The sequence below is a fragment of the Rhea pennata genome, chromosome 3 (genome assembly GCF_028389875.1).
Source record: "Rhea pennata isolate bPtePen1 chromosome 3, bPtePen1.pri, whole genome shotgun sequence".
Classification (NCBI taxonomy): domain Eukaryota; kingdom Metazoa; phylum Chordata; class Aves; order Rheiformes; family Rheidae; genus Rhea; species Rhea pennata.
The window spans coordinates 93,512,139-93,539,767 of NC_084665.1; the positions used below are offsets into that span (position 1 = coordinate 93,512,139).

The 27,629-nt window shown below is 40.0% G+C and overlaps 1 pseudogene; it reads right to left on the minus strand.

The window, feature by feature from the left end:
• Nucleotides 1–1,777: 1,777 nt before the first annotated feature.
• Nucleotides 1,778–24,620, minus strand: LOC134138901 (nuclear receptor subfamily 0 group B member 2-like; annotated as a pseudogene).
• Nucleotides 24,621–27,629: the final 3,009 nt, after the last annotated feature.

Genomic DNA, 27,629 nt, shown 5'->3' on the forward strand with positions numbered 1-27,629 from the left:
GAATATCCAGTTACCACATACTACTTGATCCATGGCAAGCACTGCTGAAACATTTTAACAAAAACCTACTGAAGGCTGAAGGTATCACATGGACAATATCAATCCAAAGAGCCTAATTTCTGCAAGTTTTGGTTAGTTTGTAATATAGAAAGATGAGAAGATGAGGTGGATTTACTATACAGGTTGCCACTTCCATTATCACTAGTACCCAGTGTGTTAAATGGTTTGTCTTGTTAAGATTTTACTTTTTTCCCTTATTTTACAATTTATTCCTCAGTAACCAAAGTGGGGAAAAATGTGTGACATTTTAGTCAAAACTGGTAGGTAGATAACACTTTTTTTTTTATATATCAACTTTTTCTCTTTTTGATTGACCTTCTTTGCAAATCCTTTGAACATCCATCTTTATATGTACATTTGTGTTGATATGTGTATATAAATATATATATGTTTTTATTGTGACTTTAGCCTGGCTTTCTAAGGAACCAATGATTAAATTATCATAATCTCTGCCTTCCTGTCTGTCTACCTTTCTGTCAGTCCCCATCTGGTGAATTTCAGCCAAACCATTGGACCTTGCCAAATAAAATTAGATTTGACCCTCTGCTAGAAAACTCAAGAGATAATTAAATTTCTACAAGTTTCATGACAACCATTGAATGGGAAAGAGATATTTATTTCTGCCCTTACTGAAGTTGAAGTGTAAGCTCAGTAGTTGTTTTTATTCTGATAGGCAGGCAGCACACACACAGTGTGGAGCCAACCTCAACAGGCTGCCTCTTCTCTAGCCAGATAGGAGACAGTGAGATGTTGTGGGGCATACCCTATCAGTCTTGGGGGCGGAGACATGGAACTGTTGCAGTGAGAGATGTAGGAACAGATTGCACACATCTGTAGGAAACCATGTTTCATCATTTCTGCTGCTCAAAGAACATCTGCCATCTGTTTGGAGAGAAGTTAGGGTACAGGGAGGACTAAAGGGCAAAGGTCTTAATCTATAGGGACTGTTCTACATTAGTTCTGCTGCTCATGGCACAACACAGTAGCTTTCAGTTTTCATTAGTCCCATCCTAGAAACAGTCACAAATAATGGCTTTTGGCTATTCAACAAATTTTTAAACTGTGTTGTTTGGTTCCTAATCAGGGAAGGATTTTGTGAATAAAGAGAGAGGGATGTAATGCCCACAGTTTAGTGCAAGATTTAGAAAGGGAACCCTACAGGAGAGGAGGTAGGAAGGAAGGGTGCCAGCAAACAATCACAGCCAAGGACTAGAGTTCTCGGTGAAACGAAAAAGGGGTAGGATTAGGGAATGACATCCCAAGAAAAGGAAGAATTTATCCTTATCTTACCACTGATAAGCCTTTTATATAGTTATTCATCTTCAATTGGCAGTAGATTGAATAAAATTTACCACTGCTCCTTTTTCCTGAAAGCAAAAAGTTCTGGCAAGCCCAAAACACATAGTTTTAAGCAGTTATAAAAATGCTGTCTAGAAATAATATGGTTGAACTTAGCACAACCAGAGGTGATGTTGGGCCTCCTGGGCAGTCTTTGGATATGGTAGACTGAAGGTTTTTGAAAACCAACAGATTCTTGAAATGTTTAGATTTCACAGCATTTAATTCTAAATATTACAAGATTATGTATTTATACAAAAAATAAATATGGCTTACAAAGGTACATCAATGATTTCTTCAAAACATGTTTAATTTTAATGGCCATAAAAGTCTCTCATCTCTTCAGAATCAGGTATTTGAGTGCAGAGGTCATCTGTTTTCAAAGCCAGTCTGGCTTAATATGTAGTATTTCTAAAAGTAATTGATGTAGGGTGACTTCTCCTAAGATGACCTGAAGAAGAGTTCTGCACTAACATCTGCATCAATGTCTTGGAGAGGTGAATAGATGAAGAATATAAGCAAAGCTGCCTAGGTGTCGATGAACCTCATTGAGATAAACTCCATCAAAGCTTGCTGAGCTTCCTGCTGCAGTGTTTGTACATAGGGAAGACATTTTAGGACATGCCATCCTGTCAAAACAAAAAGTGAAATAAGGAATCTTGAGCTTGTTCTGTGCCCTTCATATTGATGACTTCTTTTCTCTAGAAAACAACAAAAGCTTACTAAATATACTTTTTGGAAAAAGAAGATAGACTTAGTTAAATAATTAGAATAAACACTGAGCAACACTGTAAGCACATTGGAATCTGACCTCTTACATTAAATATTCTAGTCTATCCATCACCCATTCCCTGCTGCTGTTGTCTGCACTTCCTAGACTAAGCTGATGCATTATGGCTGACTACCTTTGCTACCTGGATGCCTTCATTTGCAGTCTGAACAAAGCATAAAGAAGCTCTGAGATGTATGATGGATTCACAAAGGTAACAAAGCCAATTATACTCTCAGTTTTTGTCCTCTCTTTCCTCAGCCATTTGTGAAGAGGGAGAGGTCTGTAGCATTGCTCAAAGATCCCTGCAGTCCCTGAGGGATTTTCTGCAGCAGCCCTCAGCATACTTCCAGCCCACCTCCAACTCCTGACCATCCGGGTCCCTGTGCTTACAAAGAAGTTGCTGGAAGGCAGCATCATAGCTCTGTTTAGTGCTGCTGGAATGAGAGGAATACACACACAGCCAGATATACATTTCTCTTAGTACCCTTTTATTCTATTCTCCACCTATATGTGCTCTGAAGTGGCCAGAGAAAGAGGCAATATCTGAGACATGCTTCTGCAACCAGGGTAGCCAGAAAAGAAGGTCTGGAAAAGTCATCTTCCTCTCGAGGATTACCACTAGCTGCAAGCTGTGACAATGGTTCCAAGTGTTAGATTTTATCACAGAAAAGAACCTGGCAAGATTTTGTATGTTCCAAATGAAATTACAATTGTTTATATCCCTTCAAATTTGCTTAAACTTCCCATTTCATCCCCTTTTATATGCAATCAACCATGCTTTTAATTTATAAATAATAGGAAAGATCTAGTGCTGTGATCTATTGCACTAATATTCAGTCAAATATAAAAGTTCCCAGCTGAGCTGTAGACTTCTGAAGAGCATCATTTATGATAGAAGTCCTATCACAGTCCTGATGGCCCTGATGTAATAACAACCCTATTTTCACTACTTCTATCTGTTCACGGTGTAATTACATAGTTTTTCAGATACCCGTTAAAAGCAACAGGAGCTCTTCCACTTCATTCTTCATGCTGTTCATACATGATGGGATAGTTCTACCTACTCCTTCCTTTCACTTGTTACTTGAATCCTAAAGAAAGCCTTGCAGTTGGGTTTCTTCACCCATGCACACTTTAATCTCTCAAAAGCTATCCCAGCTAAGGCATCCCTAGGGAGAACAGGCATGGCTCTGTGACCTGGAATTTATTGGAGATTTTGGATTTAATGCAAGGCTGTTTATTTTCTCTGAAGGCATACTTTTTCATTCACAGATCCTTACTGGCCCAGGTGGACAGTCGGTACCCCTGCCAGTCTCCTGCCTAGAAGTACTGTGCTAGCTTTATTGCAGTCACAAAGACAGGTGTTCCCTGAATTTTGATTCCGCTACTCTCTTCTAAGGCTCTGAATCATAGTTACCATCCTTCCAAAAAAGAAAGTAGGATGGTATTATCTTTAAAACCTAGTATTTCTGCTCTTTAATTCTCTGAGAAAATTGTGCTGTAGCATGAGGACCTATACCCCTTGCTGCCTGCCTGTCTACCTATCAGGTTGTCTCTAGAGGGATTTCTTAAGAGTTTGTTTAGGGCGCAAAGCCCTGTTATGCTTGTTTATCATGCTTCATGTCTAGTCACTTGCCTAGCTGTGCTTCTGAAGCTGCATTTCTGGATGCCTTGTTGACCTCTCACCCAGGTCTAGACTGATTTGTGCCTTATCCTTTCCCTTTCCTTACCCAGTTTTGGTGGTCCTGATTGATAGGATTTAAAACATTCAGATTTGAGCTCATACAAGTTATTCCATGAATCAGAGAAAGACTAAGCATTGTCACTGCCAGAGATTGCTTGAAATACACTTAGACTAAGGCCTGCAAAATATTAAGATTTAGCCAAACATCAAGACAGAATTAGAGGCCAGCTGAAAATTTGTTTGCATGTATGTAGAAAACATTTTCTGAGTTTGTTGGAAAGTATTTAAAAAATATTAAAAAGAGTCTCTGAAATGATAATTGTAGAAATTAATTTGCAGCAAAATTGGTAAGAAAGAGAGGTTTGGGCTTTGTATAAGCCCTCAGTATCTGTTCCAGTCCAGAGTTTAGAATGTGACTTTTTGTTTCATGTGGAATCAAGCCAGGCTTACCTGAAGTCCTCCCAGCCTCCTTTTGGATACAGTGGAGAGAGATACCTAAGATAGGGAGTCTTCTTGAAGCTCTTGGCTGTTCCGTAAGCAGCATGAAGGACTGCTCAGCCTCTCATGCAGTAGCCAAGGGCAGCAGCAGCAGTAAAGAAGCATGAATCTAGAACATAACTTTCTTGCTGCTACTTTCTCCTTCATAAAGTGAAAATCACATTTTATCTGCAGAGATAAGAAAAATGCTTGCTAGTTAAACTGTATAAGCCACTGCAAATGAGAGACGTATTTGCTCATCGCACTGGATAAAACTTTCTTTCAGCTTGATTTTATTGTGAAAAACTGAGAAAATAAATTGCAATGAAACAAATTCAACTGGTTGATGCTATAGCATAGACACACAAGACAATACAAAAATCTGGATGACAATACATATTAAGACTCAGAATCTGAATCCTACTGGAAACAAATATAAAGCCACTATAGCCTTTGAGAAGCTTGCAAATCGTTCACCACAAGAAATATCATGGAATAACTGAAGCATTAAAATATCTTTTTGGTGTAGTCCCAAGCATAGCACACTGCTGACAGTGCAGCCAACTGCAGTGATCTCTGTGAAAGGAGTCAGGGATCTGAGCCAAAGAGGTCTGGAGTCAATAAGTCTTTCCATTTACTTTAGCGGACTTAGAGTTTGGCTTTTAATGACTCATTCACTATGTGGTGCTGACCTAGGCAACCTTCCTTCTAAAGAGGCTAAACTTGGCATCAGAAGTGAAAGGATGTAATCACTTGTCTGAGTCTGTTTCATGACTTCTCTTCCAGGCTTTGAATGTAAAGCTACTAAAAGGATACATCAAAGGAGCAATAAAAGAAAAGAAAAGCATTGTAACCTTAGCACAGTATACTTTTGCATCATCAATGATAATCAGATGACGTAGATTATGTTACCTACTCCAATGGTCTGTCTGTAGAGGATGTCTTGTTAAAATAGCTCTAAAATTCATGTCACATATCCATCTTGCCTTCACTGTATTACAGATGAAGCAGCTGTATTACCTTTTAACTGAAAATCAGTTTGAAGTGACACAGTTAATTTCTTATGACTTAAAATCTGTCTACCAGAATTTGTTTTGGCTTACAGTGGGTAACCCACTACACACATTTAAATAATCTAAGTAAATTACCTCAGGAAGACAGTGATTACATTGTAGAATATAAATTTTGAAAATACTTAGTGACATTCATAGAAATAAGTAAAAATGAACATAGGTCTATATGCAAAATGGCAAATGTCCTGCTAGACACATATTCATCTATCTTTCCAGGAAAACTTACCAGAATTGAAAAGAACAATTCCTTTAAGGTAGGCATATTCTTTTGCACTTACATCCAGGTCCTATAATTTCCACAATAAATTCTTCATCTTCTGAACTTCTGCTAAAGATGCTCCAAGTGAGGAACTGCCTAGTTCATCACTAGCTGTGGAAGATTGATTGAGGTGATTTTTTTTCAACAAACTAGGGGCTGAAATCTCTTTCAGCTCAAAATCCACCCCTTTTGCCAGGCCTAGGACAATAAGAGGGGCCCAGTTCTGCTGTGTGAGAGCAACCTGATCCTCCCAAAGCACGTGATGAAAATAAGGCAAGTTTCTGATAAAAGCTTAAGTCTTCAAGAGCACTTCAGAAGCTCTTCTGCACTTGACTTCTGGTGTATTCAGGACAACTCTTCTGCTATCCACACAACAGCAGCCACTGCTTCCTATGGAGCAGCGTGGTCAGTAATACTGCTGGAGTCGCTTGGTTTTATTTTGATGCTCTTTGTTAAGGATCTCGTTCAGGATGCTTTTAGCGTGGTGTGTGTCACACTGACATTGCTAGATTTCTCAGCTACCTGATTTGCCATAGAGCCAAATGGTTCCTGTAGGATGCCCATACTGTGGCAGGAAGCAGCATACGCAGAACTGTGCTCTGCTTCTGTCAAACGCCTAGCCATCATGTGCTTCTTATATACACCGCCAGTTGAACAGTAATGTGACGCTGATCTGTAAAGTTAGCTTGAACTTTGTTTGCTCCTGTCTGTTTTCCCCGATGGCCAAATGAGGCAGGGTTGCACCACTGCTGGCACAGACAGGCCTGCTGTGTCCCCCGGGGGGGAGCGCGGGGCTCATCACCTACCTGCAGCGCAGGCATTGCTCCCTACCCTGCACTCGTGCAAATTAGCTATGGTTAGCTCCATGCCATGATGCCAGTGACTCCACAGTGCTGTCTCCAGCAGTGCTGTTTTTGCAGTGGCCAGCTGTGTAACACGTACAGCCTGCTCTTGAGGGGAAGCCAAGTGAAAAGCAGGATGTGATAAGCGAAGAAGCAACAAGCTATGTGTATTTTACTGATGCACTGATCTTGTCCACTAGCTAATGTTCTGAAGCATTCAGAAATGCATTTGTACTTATGAAGATTGCCATGGTAGCAGTCTCTGGAGTATTCTCAAAGCAGATGATACTTTTATTTTTGTTAAAAGGAGCCACCTGAAGACACTGTGGATGTGTACAATTACTTTTCACACAGCAGTCAACAGTGTTCACACTTCACAGCTAATAGGATATGGTACTTATGTCAAGGAGCTCATAAATGAAAGTCCAAGGATATAAATCACATGTATATGAATGATTTCATATTCCTAGTAGATTTTAAAGAAACTTCAGAGAAAGTCGGATGCTATGGTTCATGGCAGTATTATCTCCTATATTTCAAATATAATAATTTCAAACACAGAACATGCAGACTTCTCCCATACTTGCTGTGTAATTAAGTGTTCTTCATATAAGCTGTGGAAATAAAACTGTTGAAGAAGAGATTTTGTTTCTTGCTAGGAGAAGGGCTACCATTATATGTATGAATATTAGAGCAAGAGCTGAATGTTTGTCAGGACTATTCAGTCTACATTATGGAACATTAAGTAGAAGAAATGCAATAAATTTGACTTTAATAAGAAATTGATATTTGGGGGTTTTGTTACATGGAGCTCTCTTGTCTGCTCTTATATAGAATAAGCGGTACTCAGGTTTTCACCAAGCATTAAGTTTACAGTTTCCTACCATCTGAGTTTCTAGTGTATCTTACAGGAAAACAAACATTAAAAACCACAGCTCAAAGAGCTGCATCTGTTTGATCTCAGATCCATAGGTCTGTAAAGGCCATCCCATCATATACCATAGTGGCAAATTTGGCATTTGTTAGAACTGTTTATTTTTTCCATGCTAGTCAGTTTAAAATTTCCTGTTTATTTTTATTCCCAGGAAAATTGTTTTGCAAAATTTCCTTTCTGAGAAGGAAAAAAAAAATGTGAAGGGAGAAAAGACTGCTCCAGAGGTGAGAAATCTAGAAGCCGCTAGGCGCAACTATCACTATTTTCGGTGGAGGTCCAAGGGTGCAGAGGGCACTGCAAAGCTGGCTAGATGTGCTTGTCCATCTCTCCACCTGTTTGAGAGCTCTCTACTGTTATTAATTGCTGTGGTGTCCAAGAGCTTTTTAAGACTAAATGGCACAACAAGATAGAAGTCCCCAGAATGTCCCATTCTTCTTATTCTCCCTATAAAATTCTGGCTGGGCTGAAGTTCTGTTGAGTGAATTTTAGTTGCAGGACTAATGTAATCTGAGGCTGTGCATGAATTAAGTAGATGATTGACTAATGGCAGTACTAGAAAGAGAGACTGAGCTTGCTCAAATCATTCTTACACAGAGTTTGTTTGTAAAGGGAAGTTCTGTCTTCTGATTGCCAGTGAACATAGCATTATTTTAGTATTTTAAGAGGGAGAGTGAGCTCTTACAACTTACACCCCATTCCTTCTCTAGCTCCAAAGGAAGGATTGCTTTGACTTCATCTGAAATCAGCATCACTTCACAGTTCACCATAATTTTATCAGCAGCCTGTCATTTCACAGTTCCTACCAATTTTGCTTGTTAAAGTTTAACCCAGATTAAATCAAATTCTATACTACTTTTTTTTACGTCTGCGTTAGTCGTAAGAAGAGAGTCCTCAGGGCAGTAACGTATGATATTAAATACCATTCCTATTCATCAGAATTGATTTCCTTTCATAGTATATAGTGCTGAGATGCAGAGGCAAATGATATTTTTATAACAGGAATTCTCAGTACATGTTAATTGCTTTATGGTTGTTTGCCAAAAATACAGAGTAAAGGTTACTGCCTTAGTAGAATTAGTAAAGATGCATCATCAGCTTTTTCTATGAAAAAGATTACTTAAAATTTTAAATCAATATTAAATTGTAGTTGAAATTGAGTCTAGTAGTCCTAATTTTCAAATTTGTCTAAAATCAGGCCTCTGTGTGATCTCTGTGGAGGACTCAGCAACTAAATTTAGCTTATTGCTAGCAAATTAGGCAATAGTTATTTTCTCTTTCTAAATCTTACCTATAGATTAGTCTGGACAACACAGAATCATAGAATCAGTAAGGTTGGAAGGGACCTCTGGAGATCATCTAGTCCAACCTCCCTGCTCAAGCAGGGTCACCTAGAGCAGGTTAGACAGGGTGGCATCCAGGTGGGCCTTGAACAGCTCCAGAGAAGGAGACTCCACAACCTCTCTGGGCAACCTGTGCCAGGGCTCCGTCACTCTCACAGGGAAGAAATTCCCCCTCACCTCAGGCGGAACTTCCTGTGCTTCAATTTCTGCCCACTGCCTCTTGTCCTGTCACATGGGACAACTCAAAAGAGTTTGTCCCTGTCCCCTTGACACCCTCCCTTCAGGTACTTGTACACATTGATAAGATCCCCCCTCAGTCTTCTCTTCCTCGGGCTGAAGAGGCCCAGCTCTCGCAGCCATTCCTCATAGGGCAGGTGCTCCAGCCCTCTGATCATCTTCGTAGCCCTACGCTAGCCTCTCTCCAGTAGCTCCCTGTCTCCCTCGTAGTGGGGAGCCCAGAACTGGACACAGTACTCGAGATGAGGCCTCCCCAGGGCTGAGGAGAGGGGCAGGATCACCTCCCTCCACCTGCTGGCAACACTCTTCCCAATGCACCCCAGGAGACCATTGGCCTTCTTGGCCACAAGGGCACATTGCTGGCTCATGGTCAACTTCCCAGGTCCTTCTCTGCAGAGCTGCTCTCCAGAAGGTCAGCCCCCAGCTTGTACTGGTACCTAGGGCTATTTTTCCCTAGGTGCAGGACCCTGCACTTGCCCTTGTTGAACCTCATGAGGTTCCTCTCCGCCCAGCTCTCCAGCCTGTCCAGGTCTCTCTGAATGGCTGCACAGCCCTCAGGTGTGTCAGCCACTAAATCTCCACATAGTTATTAGAAATCTACTGTCTTCTTGTTATGGTAGCTTAACAAAAGTGTACAAGACAAAAAAATAGTTTTGTAGCATCTAAAATCCTGATGAACTGTTTCCCTTTGTAGGTATTTCTAGCATAAGGTATGGTCATGGTAAGGTATGGTCACATCACCGTTATTTTTTTCTGTTTTTCATTTATATACTTTATTAGCCAACAAAATACACACAAATACTCACTTCCACCATATTTTCTCTGCAATAATCAAAATTGCTGCTCAGGCATCAGTATGCCATTTAGACCATTAAAAAGATATTCTAAATCCACATACAAAATTGCTACAGACAAGTTGTGGATATTCACACCATTGTTTGGATGTCATACTCCAAGCAAGGCTGCCATTTCCACCTTTCCCAACAGCAATACTGGTTTGTACATCTGTATATTACAGGGTCAAGTTTAATAAAGTTGCACTTTAGGTGACTCACACATGATGCAAACTTTCTGCTGAAATTCCTGGAATTTCCAGGTTTGCAAAGACTGCCTGAGAGGTATAAATGGTCCCAGAGCTGCTTGCTTCTTACTTGATAATAGCCATATGTGAGTGCTTCAGGAAGACTGTAAGATATATACAGTTCTTCTCATGAGTATTTTCCTTGCTTTCAATCATTCTCAGCTTAGGAGCTTCCTGAACCACAGTGGTTTTATGCATTTACTAATTCTACAGTATGATCTCATGCAGTCTGCCTGTGAAGTCAGATGAACTTTTAGCAATAACAACCTATGCAAAGAGCTCCATGGATGCTGTATGTGAGACAGCATTCAGTGGATTTGGTGACTCCTTCTCTCTTTAGCTCCTTTTATTTTACAAATCTCTGCAAGTCTCCCTTTTCCAAAATAGAGAGACCTAGCTTACAAAATTACTCTTTCTTCAGAGCAATACTGTGCCTTTGATCGTCTTGTTAACCTTTCTTTGAAACTTTCCTAGAGCTACTATATCCTTTCTAAAATATTTTCTAAGGGGGAGGGGGAGGAGCATCAGAATAATACACAGTATCTAGGACTTAAGGGAACATGGATTTATACAGTGTCAGAACAAAATTCTATGTTTTATCTTTCCCAGACATCACTCCTGAACAGTGAGCTGTTGTTTCCATGGATTTGTATGTGTATCACAGCCCCAAAATTTTACTCCTGATGATAGTTCAGAGGCTGTCATTTTGTATGTGGAATCAGGATAGTTTTATCCTGTGTGCATCTCTTGATACGTACATACACTGAAATTCATCTGTCAGTTGATACCTAGTCAGTGATTGTTACAATACCTTTCTGCATTTCCTCTGATAACCCTAGTCCTACTCTGAATAACTTAATAACATGAGCAAACTTTCATATTCTGAAACTAAAAGGCACTGATGAATCATTTACATTTCATAGAAAGCTATTCTTCAGAATAGGGAGTGTTGTGATTTTTTAAAAAAAGAATGATGTAATTTAACTACAGAGCAGAAAATCTGACATTGTCCTTGCAGTAGAATGTATATATACACAAGCATATGTACACATATAGTGCTGGATTATAGATATAGACACACAATGTGTATGAGTCCTGGGTTACTATTAAGTAGTAACCCAGCTACTAAGCTAGCCTACTTTCCTGAAAGGTGAGACTGGAGACGGATATATTTCTATCTTTTTGTCTTCTTTGTAGAAGACAAAATCTTCCACAATTATTTTATGTAGGCTACAAGAAGGAAACATAAGTAGCTGAGAGCAGTCTTTTAGGTCACCCTGTCACACCACTCTGTTATATGCAAATGTTCCTTGATTCTGTGATCTCTTATGTCTCATACAGACATTTAATTGTTCTATAAACATGTATCTGACTTTAGAACAGGATTTTCTATGGAAGGTTTATACATTTTTCTTGGGAGGAGTTGGGTCACTGGTACTTTCCAGGAAACCTGACTTCACTTGATGATGATGAAAAGAGACAGCAATAAACAACAACCTTTTTGAAGGTTTCCATCTACTGCTTGTCCCATGGCATATATCATCCTTCATGGGCAGTAAAGGTGGATAAGTATTCATTTCTCAGCTAGAAGAACCAGGAGCTCCATTTCAGACTGCCTACTTTGGTTAGGCACATAGAGGGAAGCATCTTGTATGAGTTAAAACCTGCTCAGCCTCCAGGTCCAAAACTGAGGCTCCGACTAAACTGAGACAAGCTCTGAAACAATGTCTTTAACTTACGCTCAGATAGGTAAGCATAGCAAGCCAATATCTGTCCCTTACATCTGAAACAGAAATATATAAATTATAGGACCAGTTAACTTAAGCGTTTGTTTAGCTTATCTTGAAAGTCAGTGGATCTTCTCAAATAATTCAGGTTAAGCACACACCTAAAATAGTTTGCTAGATTTGATCTGGAAAAATCAGCATCTTCTTGAATGTAGCTAATAGAGTACAAGTGTTAAATTAATAGAGAGGTGGCTGCTGCAAGAGGCCCTGTATTGAAACATAAAGTATCACTGACACCAGGCCTGTTTTATTTTTGCCTCTGATGCCCAAGTTAGAGAAAATGCAAATGCATCTGAACTTCTGACCAAAACCTTGCAGTGAAACTGAAGCTCTGAGAGTCCCCCTTTCCAAAAGCCCACCCCAGGCATTTGCATTTTACCCATATACTACTGTTCTTGATTTCCAAACACACTGAAGTAGCATTTAAGGAGTCTTTTTGGCAGGTGCTGATCACTGGCTGAAGAAAGGAGAGTGTTTGTCATCATTTTTAGAATGGAGATATTTTGTTACAAATTTTATGCTGCCTGACTGTATTTTAGCTGTTCTAAATGTGAGCACAAACACATATCCAAATCCAAGACTAGAATATTAGTAGAGGAGGTAAAGCATCAGCTCAGTGATGGTCCTCTTACAGAACGCTGGGGGCCACAGGAAAATTTTGAATCTATGAATCTTATGAATCTAAAATAACAGTGGATTTCCATGCATGCAGATACATAAACAAACTCAAAAGGGCTTTCTGGGTCGTTTAAAACAAACAAAAATCCATAGCTGGGTAGAAAAGATCAGCTGGTTAGACAAATGCCATTGATATTCTTTCTGTGGGGAGCTGCCTAGTAAGTTGTTGAACAGTTTTATCTTGCCTCTCACCAGTGTCTTCTTCATATAAAAACCTTAGCGGTCCTCACAGTTCTGGCAGCTGCACATGCCATATGGGATTGCTGCTACTTGGCTATTTCTCCCTTGCTTAAAGATAAGGCTTTGTTTTAGGCAGTTTATAGAAAGGGGCATAAGCTTGGAGATATGAGTAGGTTTCAAGCTGCCCAATACAAATCTTTTGGTTTTTTCATACTAGAAAAATTGGCAACCTTTTATAATGATACATGTGTGTGTCTGTGGATGGGAGGGTGGGTGGACATGTGGTGATGGTGGTGGTAGTGGGAAGGATTATGTAATTCAGGATAAATTACTTCATACCCAACGGTGCTAGCCATTTTACTATGGTTCCCCCTCCCAGGAGACAGTGTTTATACAGCCATCCTTATCAGCACTGGGACAGGCACCATTTGTCATTTTAAACGTAGATAGATATACCACTTAGTATTGCTCAGCAAATGCAGAAATGCTGGAAAACGAAGTAGGGAATGGGCACAATTTTGCAAAAGCAAAGCTAGAAAATGTTCCTGCCTCACACTGCCATCTGTAGCATGGCCCTGAGAAGGTGACCCTTCCCAGAAGCCCTCTCCCTGGCAAACTGAAAAGAGAAATAAATGGTTGTGATAAACTTTTTAGCTTAGCAAGTATGAAGCCCACTCTCATTAAACTTAAGTTCCTCTTATATCATTCAAGGTAAATGCCTAATCTAGTGATTTGCCCTCTATAAACACCACAGATTAGCTAGTGATGGTTAGATGGCAGATTAGATATGTGGGGTAAATCTTCAAGCTGATCCTTGCTTATTTTATATACCTCATGATAAAATGAGCAAGGTTTTACAAGTAATCTGAGATCTAACAAAATAAAGCCCAAGCACCCCCATTTTATTTTGAGATAAATGAGGTGAAAGTAATTTCTGCTGGGGTGTAGGACTAATCTCATTGAGTTTTCCCTGTTGTAAAATCAACATGGCTAAACTTGCCTAGCTATTTGCCATAGGATAACTTATGTAATAATCATTCTTAAATTTAATAACTATCTATTAAGATTAGGGGGAGAGAAAAAAAACAGAAAAAGCACCTCTATCTCAAAACTGGGATTTTCTTAGAGCTCAGACTACCTAGAAACTGGTAGAAAAGTCTACATTATTTGGCTTTGATTCTTCACAGTTGCTGATGATGACTGATATATGTACAAATCTCCAAGCATTCATCCAGCCCCAGATGTATTCTTCATCAAATATTTCCTCATCCAGTTTACCCAGAAGAGCCTCATTTGTTTTGCCTGTCTTTGATGATCTCCCTCTTAATTGCTATGACTTTATTCTGCCACATCCCTGCCAAGGAGATACCCTGTGTTTTCTTTGCTAGATGGTTTCCCCTCTAATTGACGTAGGATTGGAAATAGTCCTGAGAGAACAGTGGAGGGGCTGATTGCATTTCTCCCTGCCATTTCCAGAAGGGGAAGAGACAGAGAAGTTCACAAATTCTTTGCATACTGGGTCTAAAACATCTAGGGATGATGGAAGTGAAAGGAGGAACCAAAACTGATCCACTGATCAACATCTTTACAAAATCTGTACGTCCAAATACAAGCACTGTATGACCCTGAATTATTTCAGGTTTTAGAGATTCTCTAGGATTATATAAAACTGGCGTTCAATACAGTAAACTTCTATCTAATTAGCACCACTTAAGACCAACAAGTACAAGAGTATGACACCCTTATTTCAAGCCCTTTAGGAGACCCTTGGTCTGACGAAGCTGGGAAGGAGGAAAATGTGTTGAGTCATGTACCTGTTGGGAATTGTAAAGGAAATCCTTCTGTCTCTGAGCATGAGGCTCTACTGTCAAGATACTTCCAGGGAAGAATTGTCTTTCTGATAACCATGGAGTCCAGGCAGGAGTCAAGAAGAAAGGCTGTGGAAATTTTGCCACGGTGCTGTATGGTTTTGAACAAACACATTAAACTAGAAAAACTAGCTTCAGGTGCTCAAACCCACTATGGAGGGATGCTCCCAGCTTCCCCCTCATCTAGCACCAGTCACAAGCAGCCTGCATTCCTGTGCCTCACACTCCAAAAGGGGGGATGTCAGGACTTTGATATGAGACCTGTTTGGACACCAGGACCTTGAGAAACAAAGTCTGCTCTCACCACTGGGGCACTGTTAATTATGGCAGTCTGGACTTATCTCCTGGCAGGACCTTGAGAGATCACATCTACTTTCACTGCTGGGGCAATTCTTCTTACCCCAGCTATGGGATCTCTCCTTGCAAGAGCAAAGCAGTCATTCACCCTCAGTCACACTCCTTTAGTGTTGCTCAAGGCAGCTTGGATGCCGTTAGCGGTGTTTGGCCATCTCTCCCACACATCCTATGACTGTGGGTGCAATCATTATAACAGGAACGGAAGAGAGTTGAACCCCACAGTAGCCAAGAGCTAGGGACTGCAACTGTGTGAGGAGAGCGGCAACTGGCCTCGCAGCTCCACCTCCACTTTCTCTGAAGGGTATAAAGATGTTGACCCTGGAGGCTGTCTTGGGCTCTTTGCAATAACAGTGAAACTACCAACTTGCGGAAGTCTTCAGGATGGGGACGCCCTCCTGCCACGACTTCCATGGGACTGAGTGTGTGTTGGCCACTGAGGCAGCAGTGGGTAAGATCAATCAGAATTGGCTTGCCTAGTTCATTCATTTCTGCCATTACAATCAGTATAAATTAGCTAGTTTTGTCTGTTTACTGTGTAGTTACTATGCAGAATTTTTAGTGTAGTTAGAAAGCACTCTAGCTGAGCTAAGTTTCTGTTAACAAGAATTTTGGTTAGAGTGTGGTGCTAATAATGCCAAGGTTGCGGGTTTAATCCCCATATGGGCCACACTCATTTGAGGGTTGGACTAGATGATCTCCAGATGTCCCTTCCAACCTTACCAATTCTATGCTTCTATAATTCTATGAATTGTTGTGTTGTACTGTTGCAACTTGTGTAGTAAATTTGGACCTTTGAAACAAATTGTAGAGTCATGCAGTAAATCTTCTTCTCTCCCTCCTCCCCTCCCTCACACCACACAAAACCCACCTGGTCTGAGACTGTAAAGATAGTCAGTCATCCCGTGACACCTAGAATGAGATTGTCATAGTTTCCCTGGCTGGAAAGAACCAGGATGCACAGAGAGCAGACAATTCTGAAACCTTTGAATAATACAAGGGTGAAAACCAAAGGGAAGGAAAAGACAAAGCAGAACATATTTAATAAAAACAGATCATGAGAAGGTAAACATTATTTGTAAATATTTATACAGAGATGTGAGCTACATGCAAAATCAAAGGTAGCCATAAGACACAAGCACTTCTGTGCCACTGGCTGACAGCATGAAAGACGTTTAGACCTTCTTCTGGACTATGTATGCAGTAAATGAGTGCTGTGCTCATTTAGTATTGAGTTTTAGCATTATGAGTGAAGTACCGCTTGCTCTGGCATTTATGGTGTTCCTGTCACTCTGAAAAACAGCCCTAAGTTGTTTAAAAGCAAGTACATCTGCAGAAATCATATTCTTGAGAGTGAATTCTGGCTCCATTTGTCTCAGGAAAATCTGCACTTTTTAAAAAAAATACAAGTATTTTAAGGTCAGTGGAAACTCCATTAGAGTTTTTCAGGAAATTTTAAGATCATTAGAGCAATGGAAATCAAAATGTATGCAATGTACTAATGTCAAACACATGATGAAACACAGTGGACAGGACATTAAATATGTTCTCTGGTCTTAACATAACATTCTCCATTGGGACCTACACAAGTCAGGAACGCTTGATTTCATCTTGCCATGTGCCAAGGAATGCTCCTAACTTACAGTGGTTACCAAAAGGTACTTCTCCTTCAAGATGCCTGCTGAAAGTATCAGCTTTCAAGCTGGTCTTTGTAACCAAGTGAAGACATACAGACTTTTTCTCCATAAGATACGCTGTGAAACATATGTATTAGGAGAATGGTCATCAAGAATGTCTGATAGCCAGAATTACCATTCTGAAAGAAATAGTCGCCTTGGAATTCAGCCATTTACTTGAAATCGTGTTCAATAAGCAACTAAACATCTAAAAGCAGCTAAAGGTGTTACAAAGTACAAATCAGTCCACACAGCTGCAAAGTTTGCATGAATGCACTAACATAACTGGAAGAAAAAAAAAAAACATGCTTGCAGACTGTTTAGAGTAGCACTAAAGGATCCTTTCACCCTCTCTGATTGCTCTGACAAATGCGGATGTTTCACAACAGTCCTGTATGAGAATACACCCAAGCTTGCATGGGCTGAAGCATCTAGACCTTCAGGACTTGCATCACTTCAGAGCTCAGATCTAATAGTGAGGGTTGTTGGATCAAAACCTCTCCCCTTTTTTCTCCTTTCTCTTGCCCCATATTTTTTTTTTTTTTCAAGTCAAGCAGGAAAGGCTATAGAATTTCCTTCCATGAAGCCAACACTTGGCACCATCTGTGCTGGAGATGTGAATACCAGGCAGGAGGATTCATCTTGGGCCAAACAAGTCAGAACTATTCCTATGATTGGCCAGGACCCTTAGCAAGCTTTAAAGTTTTACATGAGGCTTTACTGTGTAGCGGAGCAAAGCCAGGAAATGCTCAGATCCCAGGGTGTGAATGTTTCATATTAAACTTCGTATTCTGTATACACACAGAACTTGCTAAACATGTTTTATGCAATCTCACAATTGTGAATAAATGACACAGCTCTTTTCTTGTTCTCATTTGAGACTGGAGATGATAGCAACCAAACAGTCAGAGGTGAAAAAATGCATGGGGACACCTCAACTCTGTTCCCAGCTCTATCTTTGAAAAGGCTGCCAGGGCAAGATGTGCTGAACCGACCTGACAACTCACATCCTATAGTAAGTACCCTCTACCTTAGAGCTCCGTGTTCCTGCTGGCTCCTAGGCACTGGCTTTTGCACCCACCAGATTCCTCAAAGAGTCTATTCAGCTTGGTAAACCAGGAGAAAAATCATCTAGAGAAGGAAGAAGGTGTCCCTGAACTGGTGGATCAACTGACAGCAGAGCTGGTCTGCAGGAAGGGCAAAAACCTTGTCTCTGCATGCAGAGGAAGCTTGTCTGAGCAGCTCAAGTAAGAATCCTACCAGGACCTTTAAGGCAGGATTCCCTCCAACAAGTCAGGTTGTACAGGGTGTGTAAATGATGAGTAAGCCTGGCACAGCACAGACAGCTAACTTCTCTCGGTGCATTTTTCCAAACTCAAGAAATCGTGATCCACAGCAGAATTACAATCATGGTAGTGCTACTATTTTTTGTTACAGGCTAACTTGACTAATAACATCCTACCATACCTTTTCACAGGTCAGAACCTGCAGAAGTCTTGGAGGGAAGATCCTGCTGCAGAGATTTCCCTGTTCGCTCCACCTCACGCACAGGCAGCAGCCAGGTTTCCACACTGGGTGCGTCTGGCAGTGATATCATTTGCCATGAAGTTACACTGACCATAGAAGTAGGGATCTACCGCTCCTTCTGCAACACAAGCAGCATCTGGAAGGACAACTTTCCTGTTTGCTCTCTCTTGCAGAGTATATGGCATGTTATCACCACGTATGCTAATGTTAATTTACTGATAAGCTAGGAAATATGGCAAAGAACTAATCCAGGTGTCAGATCAAATACCTGTGTAACAATAAAACACTCAGTAGAAAACAAAGGTGAGAATTTTCATTTCATTCCAATTTTCCCTTCAGGAAACATCAACATGAAAGGTCAAGTTTATTTTGACTTTAAATGTCATCTTTAAAACCCCAAAATATGGAGCAAAATAGAAATAAAAACAAATGTGAAAATGAGATATTTTTAAAATGTCAAAATGAGATATTTTCATTTTAAACAATTTTGAAGTTATAGCAAATAATTTAGAAAATATAAAATGTGCCATCAGGATTAGCTAGAAGTATATTTTTTGGAAAATTTTTTTTTTTTCTAAATTCATACATTCTCAGCAAACTGTATGGTTTGAAAAAAAAGATCCAAGTAAAGGCTCTGCTTTTTCATTAGCAAGCCTTTTTTAACCCTCAGTTTGAATTTTATGTTTCAATGTGCAGTGAGAAATTGTTAATACAGCATCAAGAAATATATGCCTGGACTAAAAATGTCATTTCAGACTGCAAAAAAATAGAAAAATGAAGTAGAAAATACCACCACACTAAGCATCCTAACAAGTGAGGAAAAGATCTTTGGAAAATCAGACTCAGTTCTGAGAAATATTAAGAACATTTTGACAAAATAGTACGTGCACAAGTATTGATGGGATCAAAGTAAATGACTTCCCAGTGTAGTAACACTAAAGCGTTACCTACAGTTCCCATTTTATTACACTCTGCCATTTATAGCAAACACATGAAGGTGATCCAAGTACCACATGGTCATGCAACTGCTTTGGTGCTGAAAAGGATAAGGGTAAGATTAAGAGTGAAGTCGTTGTGCATTCTGTAACATATTAAATCCTGACGCCAAAATGTAAACAGATGGAGAAGTTTAGAGGAGAAGAACTGAAAAAGCAAAAGAAGCAAGCGAATAAAGAATAACTTCTTGGAAGCATTTATTATTACTGTTTATTATTGCTCATTATTACTGTTTATTAGGAAATTAACACTTCACTGTCTGAGCTAAGAGCTTATTTAAAAAGTTTTAATTTGAAGAAAGGAAAAAAAGAACAAGAACACGGGGGGATTCTTGGGTTTTATTTTTCATTTCTAACACCAAAGTAAATCCTTCCCTGCAAATAAAGCATTTCTACTATCCCCTAGCACTGATGACTATAAGAAATGAGGCTACAAATGATTCCTTAGCTGACGATAGGTGATATTATGATTCAAAATGGTAAAAGAAACAATAGCATAAGAAGATGCATCAAAACGCACATTAACTTCTTACATAATCAGACGTTCTCTATTTGTCCTATTTTTCCTGCCCTTTATTGTACATGCTTGTTTGTTGAGGGGTGTTTGCAGAGCAGGTAAAGCAGTAGGACCTTGAGCCTCTTTGAAGTCATCACAAAACAAAGGAGCACAAAAAAGAAACCCAGTCTATAAATTTAAGGATACATTTTAGTTAATTCACTCAACCACAATACTTCTAGATGTGAAAGTACACATAGGGGGCAGATTAATTCTGATTATCCCATTGTACATTCTCATTTTAAAGATAATTGCCGGGATATTCTTGTATGTACACATATCATGTCACACTCACTGCTTGCTACTTACAGTAATACAAATAAAATAGCAAGGGCAGCAGTGATGGAGAAATGTTTCCCAGACAGTAGAGTATTATAAAGTATGTTCAGATTCCAAGACTACTACTTTTTCAAATCCAAGTACATGTCTGAGTCCCTGAATGTTCATATGGATTAATTCTGAACAGGATGTTGACCACCCACCTGGTACTTGTACACACAAATCCAGTGACTTTGGTCTGGCAATGGTCTCCATAAGTTCATTACTTCACTCAACTTAAGGTAAACCAAACTACCCAGATGTAATTGCAAAGTTCAAGGACAGAGAATTATATCCAGGTTGACATCAGAGATAGAAAAAAACTGGTAACAGTGTCAATAGTGTGGCAGCTGACTGTAATTAACTTTTAATTGGGATCGAGCAGCAAAAGTGTGCACTAATTACACGTCACAAAAGGAAAAACACATTATCCCATCTCATTTATGCAACAAGTAAAATGAATGTAAAATGTTGATCTTTGGGTTGACGTGACCATGCCCACATCAGAAAGCCGATACGCAGCCAGTACTATCTGACACCAAGCCTCAAGTAGGATGGCTTTCATTTCCTCTCTACTTCCGCCCTTGTGAGGCCAGTGGTTTAAAGTCAATTTTGCAATGAAACCAGAGACACTGAAGTTTTTTTTTAAAAAAAAAAAAAAAAAAAAAGATTTGAATTGAAGCACAAACGGTCTCCCTGAATTGTATTTTAGCATATGCTTTGTTATGTTTTAGAGGTCTGAGAGAAAGCACAGGGCAGCTTTCCCTAGCTAGCATCACCTATGACTGATCCCCTTTTCGGTTCACCTCTCACCAGTGATGTAATTTGAATTTCCTGATTAACTACACAACAGGCGTAGGGCAGAAAGAAAAACAGGCCATGTATTTCTGCCTAAATTCATTGACAAAGTTCTTTACACCTTCACCCCTCTCTTCCATTTACTATGGCTAATTCTGTCAGTCTGAATGAACAGGATTTTCACATGAAAATGAAAATGAAAACAAGGGCTAAAGGGTATTTTGGTCAGTACTGTCCTACAAGGTATAATTAGAAATACAAATCAGGATTTAAATGACTACTCTGCAGCAACAGAAATTGCATCTGTACCTCACAACATCAGACATGGTAGGTGCAGCAGGTGGTCAAGAGGACCACATACTGCAGGGCAGCACAGGACTCATCAAGAATACAGAGTAAACACTGGACTCACTGCAAGACGATGAGGCACAAGAGCATTAGCCTTTTTAGGTGCCAAGCGAATGAGTCTGTGTGAAAAAAACTAGCAGAGAAAGCAGGAGGGATTGCAGGTGAGCAGTCATGGTGGTATGGATGAAGTAATTGGGCAGGATGGGAAAGGAGAGGATGACTGAGAAGCAGAGCTGATGAGATCGAGACTGAAGCAGACTGAGGGAGATTCCAGAGGTTGTATACAAGAGGAGGAAAACCCACAGGACTGTGAAGGTGGTTGAAACACCCCATGAAAATACACGGTAGAGCCTATTTCTCAATGATTTTGTGAACTACACAGGTGCTAGCTGTTAAATGCTCATCTCTTAGATGCTGATGAACAGGAATTGTTTTCATCTGACACATAAACCAAACTGTATTAAAAAGATGACTCAGGACTGTTCCTGAAGGTTTAGGTCACAGTTCATAATCATGACTTCTTTACAGAAAATCAGTTGATTAGCGGGCTTGGCAAAGAAATGGGGTGATAGACACAACTTGCAGAGTTGATATCTGAGCTTTCAAACTATACATAGATTCAGATTATATGAAGCAACATCTAATCAAGGTACTATAGATTGAACGGGATGCCTGGAAACCCCTGTGTAGCTTTCCCATTGACCAGACATGGGAATTTTGAGAGTGGGACATCTTTGTTCTCGCTGTGAGCAGATAAGGACTTATTCCCTTCAATATTCCTTCTTCAAACAGTTAACGAAAATCAGCTGTCATCTGACTTGCACATCCTCCATTCCTAGCTGCTGCGAATGGACCATAAGCATATTATGGAGACAGGGAGCTGTACCTTACCCTGGACTTGTATAAGGAAGATTGTTTCAAGCTGTTGCTTCTGTGTTTTTCAGAATGATTGACAGTCTCTGTGTGATTATCAGTCTCATTCAATAAAGCTAAAACCTCAGAGGATCTAATCACAACAGAAAATATCTAATGAGCGAGCAATTGAGCCAATGACAACAGGCACTAACCTTTCCCATCCCTTTAGGCAGATGTCGCTCTGCTAAACAGGCTAAAGTCTTTTATCACTGTGAAATTTCTTATGCTGCAGAGGAGTTCTGGAAGAGATGAGTCACCAAGAAAGAGAAGGTCCTCAGAGAGGTTCTGAATAATAAAACTGTATCTAGACAGCAATTACACTTTAGGCTATTAAATTTGAGTAAAGATAAACATAACATGCAGATAGTGAAACTGAGGCTCAGAAAGGCCACATGATTTTTCAAACAACCCAGCAGTAGATTTGAGATTCAAAGACCTTTTTCCTGATTCCTCACCTTGTGCCCTGCCAGCCAGGGGTCTTTGGAGTCCCAGGATGAGCTTGGAGTCTGTCCATATTCTTCTTTTTTCACTTTGTAGGACAGATCTCTTTTACTGAAGTTTTTTGTATTTGATAACCTGTTCCTGTGTTCATAAGCCTGAAGCAGCTCAGCCTCTGAAATACAAACAGAAATACTTTTTGCCCTACCTTCTTTGAGTGACAAAGTTAAGTATCACCATATTGGGACAAAGCCAGGTCAACTAAAGGGTAATAGATCCCCAGATTTGTTGAACCTCAGTTGTTTTCATTAACCATGCAATAGCAATGGCCTCAATAAATGTGTCTGTGAGATATTACTGAGAGGTTCAGCTTGAAGTCAGCACATGTGATTTGCAAATCAAGCAACTGCAGTGAGGTGACCTTCTCTTTTAAGAAACTCTATTTGCCTCAGCGAATACAGTCACTCTCAAATCTAGACTTCCCGCTAACTTCAGGTAATGTTACGGAGGATAAAAAGAGAGATCACTTTGGACACAAACCAGCCACCAAACAAAATGTGACTATTAGCCACGTTGTGGCAGAAGATGTCAGAGAATGAGATTAGAGGAGTGTGCAAAGGGAGAAGAAAGGATGGGAAGCAGGTATGTGAGGGAGAAAGGAAGAAAGAAAATGTTTCAGTGCCTCAATGGGCAAGGCTTGGCCCACTGAATTACGATGTGCAGGAGCTGCGAGCCCTGCTCACTGCCAGTGCCAGGACACAGCAGTTAAGTTGGGTCTTCAGGTCCAGTAGCTAGCAGCTACTCCATTCTCAGATAAGTATATCCCATGATTTCCATAGATCTCAAAGCAAAGTTTACGTCTCAGACTAGCTTACAGCCAAAACAGTCTCTGTTTTCTCTCTATTTGGGTCTATTCATCCACAAGGCTCATCATCCTGTGAAGTTACTGAAAGGGCATAGGATACATACTGTAGGAGAGGGTCTTGTGTCTTAGGGCAGACTGCATGTGATCTGGAGGAAGGTACAGCAAGTCAGAAATAGGTGTTCTCCTCAAATGGTGAATTTTTAAAAACAAAATAATTGCTATTTCTAAAAGATTCCTCTTAAATATAATGAGAAGTCGATGTTGTTAGGAAGAACTCCACTATCAATACTATGGTGCCCTCAAGTGGATGCAGAATAGTCAAAAATTTGCTCTAATCCTTATCTGTCTTTCTTGTTACTATAATACATGGTTTACAACCTGAGATTGTAAACACAGTTCATAATGCCTGCCTTAAGAGTCCTTTGCAATGCCAGAGGAATAAGTGCAAGAGTTCCACATCAAAAGTCTCTAAATTACATATATAGGACTAGTAGAGCCATGTTTGGAAACTGTACAGAAAATAACATTTATTTCAACATTTCTTTTTTTGCTGCTTGGATTTTCCTTCCCCTCCACCTGGCTGCACTCCAGTGTTAGAATTTGCTGTGGTATTAAAGCTTTTTCAAGAAACTGATTTAGCAAAAAAAGCTGCCTTGGTTACAGCATTACCTTTCCAAGAGGAAGCAGGAAAATCAAGGGGCTTTTGGGCCCACGTACAGAGCAAATACCAAACTTGATTCCCTCTCCAGATGCAGTATCGTTTTCCTTCCTCTGAAAGTTACCAGTTGATGCCAAATTGCCTGACATCTGCCCTTAAGGATGGGCCGTCCAGTCACCTCATGGCACCAGCAACTGTGAAATACTTTATTTGGTCTGCCACCAAAAGACCTCTCAGTCGCTGCTCCAGCATACAGCGCTAGCAAATGCTTCTCCGTCCTCCCCGACGCCCTGCAGGAGTCGGTCTTCTCCTGCTCACCAAACCTGGGAAACAACCAGGGAGCTGCTGAGACAGAGTCACCACCCAAAGTCACAGAGGTGCCAGGACTGATGACAAGCTCCCATCCCATTCTTCCAGACCTCAGGAGATGGGGAACTGTAAATCTGATGAGTCGCACTGTTGCCACTTCCAGGTTATTGATAGAGATATTAAACAGGACAGGTCCCAACACAGACCCTTTGGTACTCCACTTGTCACCGGCCTCCAGGTAAAGTACAGCCATTTAACCACTACCGTCTGAGCCTGATCATCCAGTGTTTTGCCCATCTTGCTGTCCGTCCGTCCAGTCCATAATATCCTAACTTGACTACAAGAGCATTGTGGGAGACAGTGTCAAAAAACCTTGTGAACACTAAGATAAGTGACATCCACCGCTCTCCCCTCATCTCCAAATCCAGTCATTTCATCATAGCAGGCAATCAGGTTGGTGAGGCATGATTTATCTTCTGAACAGCTTTGGAAAGTACTAGCAAAGTAAGACTAGAGCTATTACAGACAAAGCTGTAAATTGTATTTATTACTAACTGCATACCTAGGTATATAGGGAAATCATGGTAAATTTGAATCAGTCAAAGACATGTCTGTTTTAGCAGACAAGGAAGAAATACGATTATTCCTTAAAAATGGTAAACTAAGAATACAGAACTTGGTACCTAGTTTAGCTTTTCAAATTAGCTACTTTAGAGCATTCTGGTACTTACCTTAAAGATTTTGGGAAGCTGAAGGAGTTAAAGAGAAATCTTGATTCCAATAAATGTGAAGCCTTGAAGGATTGCATGGGCACTGAACTTCTAAAATATCAGAACATAGTTGAACCCAGAGCCTAGTAGTAAAAGGACCAGGCACCTACAAACACCAGGAGCTGCTGTGTGAATGGAAATAGGAAGTATGGTCTCAGTGTATAGCCATAACAAGTTTTAGACTTATTTACGGAAGACCAGTGTTGTCTGACTAGTCAAAAAACCCTTCGTTATAAATGATCTTAAGAATAATGCCTTTGAGATATTACTGGGATGCTCTGCTTGAAGTCAGCACACACAATTTGCAAATCCAGTGACAACCCTGGAGATATTTGATGGATGCAGAAGTTCCTTCAAGAGCAGTAATCAGAAGTGAGCTAAAATATAGCGTAGAATCAGTTGTTGTGTAAGTAAGGTATCACACAGCTCAGACAACAACTGTAAGAGCTTTAACTTGAAACAAGACCTTACAGAAAAAAAAAATAAAGCTATCAGTAGAAAGGGTCAAGAACAACCTGTTATCAGTACATAGGAGAGCTGTCAGTACAGGTGGAGCTCTGTCTAAGGGCACGTGGATTATGACTACATATAAGTCTAGTATATATGAAAAACTGCAGGTATGCATATGTGCATTCATATGTATACACACACGTATTTTTTGAATCCTTAAATAACTTTGTGTAGAATGAATATAAAGAGATCGATATCTAAAAGAAGGTTAGAAGACCTATTTTGTATAGGCTTGAAGGGAAAAAGTGGCTTGAATAAATTGTCAAGACTTGCCAATATATGACAAAAATACAGGTCAAGCCAAAGAAGAGAATGGACTGGTGACTCAGCTTATGCTAATTCCTACAGCAAAACCAGTATCAGTTTCTGCTGACTTGATGATAATTTGTTGCTCTAGAACATCAGTGATGAAAACAGTCATCAGATACTATCTCAGGGTATGTATTAAGAGAAAAGCGGCCCATACACTGAACTACTTTGTTCTGACTGTGAAACTAGGACATTAATAACCACAGATGTAGCAAATGTATTCTGGATGCAGCTGGTTAGCCTGAAGCCCAGCCTCTACTTAACAGATCTGACTTGGACATAGTCACAGTTCAGATTAAAAGTTATAAGTCCTTAATACAAAGACAACCAGGAAGCAACTAGTTGAAAAGCAACCCACCTGAAACAAAAGAACACATTAAAAATCAAAGCAAGCAGTTGAGTCTGGAGTGCAGGGCCTTCAGGACCTGTCCTGACCCCAGCTAAGAGGATCTATCTTTCTGAGGGCAGATCTGTCACCATGCCATATTGGCACCCTGAAGAGGGGGCTGATTTATGGTCTTTCCTCAGACCAAACTCCTCAGGCTCCTGGTTCCTCTCTGATCAGTAGGATGACATCCAAATCCACACTGGGCACCAGTGCTATGTCTGAGAACGGCATGTCTGCACATGTGCTGGAGAACATATATTGCTCCAGATAGAAAGAAATCAAAGTGAAATTGATGCTAATAAAGAACTGCAAATATAAATCAAAATATTTGTTCCAAAATCATTTTAGAGAAAGATGGCAAGTGTGGTCGTCTTAACCTTGTCTGGTAGCTCACTACAGACCATCAGGGCAAATCTGAACACAGCTTGTAAAACACTGATGGAGACCAAATATTACCAGCTGCTGTATCATTATGGGAGACTAGCTTCCTAGATAAAAATAGGAGAAAAATTGTTCAAGTGACATCTTAAAAGTGGCATTTCTTTTTACCATGTAGCCTCTGAACCTTCCAAGTGCAGACACCGATTTGGGCTCAGTTTTGCTAAGTAACAAGGGTATCCAGAAATGTTATTTCTAAGAGATGACTCTCAGGTGATCTGCATAGAATTGATTAGCCTTATCTCAAAAATATGTCTGGACTTTAGCAAAAAACAGTATGCATACTTTATTATCATTAGGTAAAGTGATAGAAAATATAGCTTGGCTTAACTGTAAATTGGACAAAATAGTTTATTTTCTCCTGATGGTCTGGATTGCATGATCCTTGAAGATACAGCTTTTGGCACAATATATTACTGGTTAAAGTGGGAAAAGGGAGGGCAGCTACATGAACCACTAAGAGAAATGACAACATGCAGTGCTGAAACAAGTGGTAGGCTGAAAAGACACTTACTGGACCTCCTCCTGAGATGACTGTCATAGTTAATATTTTTATTACAGAAATATTTAGTGAAATTTACTGCTACCTATTTTACATCATCCTCAGTTCTAAAGCAATAATTTAGTGCAATCACCACTATCGTAAAGCAAAAAAAAAAAAAAAAAAAAAAAAAAAAAAAAAAAAAAAAAAAAAAAACTCCCCCCCCCCAAAAAAAACACAAAAAACCCACAAAGCATCCTACAGATTGTGCAGAAATGTATTTACGGGAACAACAGAACAGCATTATCTCCACCTAAAAGGCACCTGGTGAGTCCTACCATACAGTCCCATTCTCAACTCATCTTT